The sequence below is a fragment of the Nuphar pumila genome, chromosome 2 (genome assembly GCF_984573655.1).
Source record: "Nuphar pumila chromosome 2, dmNupPumi1.hap1.1, whole genome shotgun sequence".
NCBI classification, from domain to species: domain Eukaryota; kingdom Viridiplantae; phylum Streptophyta; class Magnoliopsida; order Nymphaeales; family Nymphaeaceae; genus Nuphar; species Nuphar pumila.
In genome coordinates, this window is record NC_143250.1 from 144465673 (window position 1) to 144470498 (window position 4826).

Sequence of the window (4826 nt, forward strand, 5' to 3'; positions counted from 1 at the left end):
ATATTAGTACAAAATCACTTTATGAAAGCTATAATAACCAAGAAAAAGGCTAAATGAAGGGGTTGCAATTGTCTTTATCAATGGATTATAAAAAGTGATAAAGGGGAAGTGTGGGGGTGGTTGAGTGGTTCATGATCACAAGAGCTAAATGATAATGCTTGAGTTATGAAACATGATGCGATTGGGGGGAGCCCATCAGATATTAAAAAGAAAAAGCTTTGCAATAACGTGTAAGGTGAGAAATTTGAAAATAATTAGATGATTGATTGAAATCTTTTTTTTTTTAATGAAGCTTATGGGGTCACTGGTACCCTCTGCGACTCCCTGGGGTCAAGGGATAAAGGCAGGGCCAGCTGGCCTCCTTGAGCTTTAAGGTCACCGTCTTAAGGCCGCAAATGAAAAAAATATATAAAGCTTATATTTCACATGCTGAGAAGAAAAAGAAAGATGGGCCTCCAATGAAATATGCTTAGGGCTAGGGGTGTCAATTGGGTCGGGTTGGCGGGTCAGCATACCTCAACCCAAACCTGACCCGTTTATTAAACGGGTCGGCTGTGGGAAACAGGAACCTGGCCCGTTTAATAAACGGGTAACCCGACACGACCCGCCAACCCATTTAATAAATGGGTTGGGTCTGGTAAACGGGTTCTCAGGTTTACGGGTCAGGTTCGCGGGTTGACCCACCCGCCTAACCCATTTATTAAACGGGTCAGGCGGGTTGGCATACCCCTAACACAAACCCGACCCATTTAATAAACGGGTTAGGCGGGTCGACCCGTTTATTAAACGGGTTCATTTTTTCCAAACCCGAACCCGCCTAAGAGGCGGGTTGGCGGGTCGTGTCAGGTTTCGCCACCCCTACTTAGGGCATAAACTTCTCTTGAGCGGGCCCTGTTGACAGGACAACGAATGTAAGTGCGGCAGACTGAACCAGCACAACTAGATCTCTGCACCTTGGCTAGTTTTTTCGAGTAAAATATATAAAAAAATGTGGGGTCACTGACACCCAAGCTCTTGCGGAGTCCACCAATGAAAGATGCGCAGCAGCTGGGATTCGAACCTATAACAAAGGGGTCTACTCCTTCTCCGCTACCACTTGGGCAGGTGTAACCTGGATTTTTTGTTATCATCACCTAAATGATAATAACTTTACCTAAATACCGTTACCTTCATTAAGGGTCCCCATAAAGGTTATCATCACAGTCAAGATATAGTTATCATCAGGACTTCTAGTGATCAGTGATTTTTGCTCACAAGGGCTCTGCACCTCTGCCTTTTAGGCTAGGGGTGACCAAGGTTTGTCACGTGACATGAGATGACCATATTTCGAAAACCATGGGCAGCATCCCTTGCCCCATGGCTGAAACTGGGTATACTATCTGATGGGCAGGGATTGGGGGAATTTTAGAATTGTAGTTTCCTCTTAGCCTAGTTTAAAAAACAAAATGGCATGCTTTAATTGAGATCCTACTTTGGTTGATATATAGGACTATAAGTTGCAAATTGCATCATTTTTCTTTCAGGATTAGAGACCTAGCTGTGCTGGGTCTGCCTGCTGTACTTATGATCACTGTGTTGGCAGCTTAAAATTCCTTGAGCTCACCCCTTGCTCCCCAAAAAGTAGTCACACTTCGCTTGCACAAGGGATCACCCATAGAATTTGAACCTAGACCGCCTGTCAAGCGGCTTAGGCCCCATTCCACTATGCCAAACCCTTTAGGGCTACAAATTGCACCATTTGGAATTCAATTTATTTGAAATCTTTTAGGGTATGTTTGGTACCAGAAGCAATATATGACCAAGTTCATTAGAATCATTATAATGGAGCTCAAGAACTTAATTGTAACCATGTATTTGACACCAAGTTTTTTTTTAGGAATTGCTACAATTGTAAGCATGTATTGTCTCAGGTGTTCTGAACACCACTGCTCCAGGAAGAGGGGTGGAACACTGCAGGACACCGTGTTCCTTGTGTCCAATGCATATGATGTTTGTGTCAGGCGTGTTGGAGTGGGCAGCAGCGACCCACGGAAGCTGCTGTTGGTACAATCAAACGCCACCTAGTGGAACAGATCTGACCTGGCCCTGTTTCCAGCAAGAGCCCTTAGATGTCAGACCTGGACTCATCCATAAGCATGCCCAAGTCCAAAATGCTCCAGATCAAGTCCACACTTCTCCTGCTGGGATGCAAATGGGTCAAAATTGTGACGTGGACAGGGATAATCATATTCAGATTTGCTTAAACTGGACGTGAAAGACCTCTTGGACGAATACACAATTTATTTCTGAACACAGATCATATTTGGATTTGCTTAATTGAATTATTTTCAGATTCTGATCAGTATTTAATGCAGGATCAGTTTCAGATTTCAGATTCAAATCCAATCTAATCAGTATCTACTGCTTCATGTAAGAAGCCTAAGTTCAGTCTTCTTTTAGAGGATCCGGAGTACTGCATGTGATTTGGGTCCGAAGTCGAATCTTGTGGGTCTATTGCACACATTTCGGATTTGGATCCGAATCAGGTACGATCCCTTCAGTTTGCACAATCTAGGCCCAAGAAGAACTCCGGGATCCGTTTGCGTCTGGACCGAATCCGATCCGCGAACACAACGCCCGAAGGAGATTCTTTCTAACTGAACAGCACGTATTGGTCTCTCTCTTTCTCTCCTCCACGTCAGCATTGATAACTCCAACCGCTGCCCCTCCCGCCGCGGCATCTTAGCTGTCCTCAACTATAGAACACGCAGCCAGGTTGACGTCATTTCTTCAACTTACGATAATACCCTCATGTATTTCTTAAAGGACTCTCTTATCCTCATTCTCGGCCATCTATTTTGCTATACACTAAATGACGAAAACATCCATCATTTTCTACCAATGTTTCCAAGGTATTTTGGATTGACTTTCTTCTACATTTATGATGCTTGGTCAGTTGGTTGTAGGCATGTGAATGGATCGGGTTTGGTTCGGACTCACCTAAAATTAGACTTTGATTAGATTTTTGGGTATGGTATCGAGTCCAAACTCGGGTCTACTATAAGAGAAACCATACTTGGACTCAATAAAAACTACATGAACCAGATCAGGAACATACCTTGTAAATTAATAATTTTTATCATTTATACATTGATATAGTTGTATATTTAGTAAGGGTCGGCCTAACTTCAGATTGCCTTTAAAAAAAAAAATCAATTTACGTCATAACAGGCAGGGGCAGTTCAATGTGTATACTTCAACCTAACCAAATAACCAAAATACCCTTGTAATGAGTCTTTCAGCATTAAGCCTGTTCACTAATAAAATATAAGAACTGTTTGGATGACGTTCATAAAAGTTTTTTAAACATTTTTTTTAAGTCGGTTTGTCTATTCAGCTGAATTTGTCCTTAACTAAGGGCATTTATTTCATATTTAATTTTTTAATGAATTATATTAAAAACATTTTTTTTATTTGTACTCAAATAAACATTTTTATTTCACACTAGTTACGGTCGTTGTTTTGGCAGCCTTAAACTTGGAGGGCTTACCCTTCACCGGGGCTAGTTAACACGTATTGAAAAACTATTGAATCTTACAATTTCAACCATGATAATAAGTTGACGTGATTAAGATAAATTATTTATTTAGGAGCGCATCGTTGCTCATGTCACGTTGCCTATATACTTGGCTGTATGACGAAGCCATATAATTAAATATAAAATGTAAATAAAAAATATGAAAAAAAAACACTAATCGCCTGTTGTGACCATTTCTCATATGCTCATACGATACGTTACAAGTAACGCGAATTTTGATATAAACAGTATTTAATTTGAAATTAAGAAACTTATTTTTAGAGAAATAGTTTTCATTAATGAATTACGTATTTGTGGATTGAAGGGTCATTGTTGTATGTTTGCGAAAACATAAAGGGTAAAAAAGTAATTACATTCCATGCAAAGTGGCCTCATACCACCGATGAAATGACAAAACTACCTATGATTAAATCTAAATCTTACACTAAGGCCATGTTGGGAATTGCCAGTAGGTGGCAGCTAAGAGTGCAAACAAGAAATATTAAAATTTGAAGTTTGAGCAAATCTACATGTTTAGGAAAATTAGGATAAGTGAAACGGTTCAACTAAGAATTTACTACTTTCGCTTGTACAATTGTTTGGAATGCATCTGGAAAGCTAAAATTATAAGTAGAAGAACATTGAAAAGATTATAGAAGCAATGGATCATGGGTGAGAAAATTATTATACTACTTGGTCACTACCACGTCATTCAGGTAAAATTGGACTTGTTAAATAACACTTTAGTTGGATCATGTAATTTTGAATTACATAAGATTTAAAAAGTATTTCTCATTTGAATATAAAACATTTTTAGCATAAAATTTTAAAAATAAGCTTCGGCATGTAACTTAAAAGTAATATTTAAATTCTCATGAAATCTAATGAGATTAAAAATCTCATAAGATTTTGAAAATGAATCTCTTTTGAACAATATTTAAACTTTTTAAAAGCTCAAAAGTTCAACCAAATGTACCTAAATGACTTTGGCTCAGGGTATTCCCCACTTCTCACTCCGGCTACCTCCGACGGTTAGTTTCAAAACAAGACTTAAACGTAAAACCTTATTTTTCCGACGATATTTACCACGGTTTGGTATTATTGCAAAAATGCGATAAGCGCACGGGTGAAACAGTCATTATGTCGTATGCACCAAAAGGTCCTTCTCCCCACTTCCCTTTACCACCTCGTCTCTTTCTCTGCAGACAAAACCCCTCTCTCTCTCTCTCTCTCTCTCTCTCTCTCTCTCTCTCTATATATATATATATAT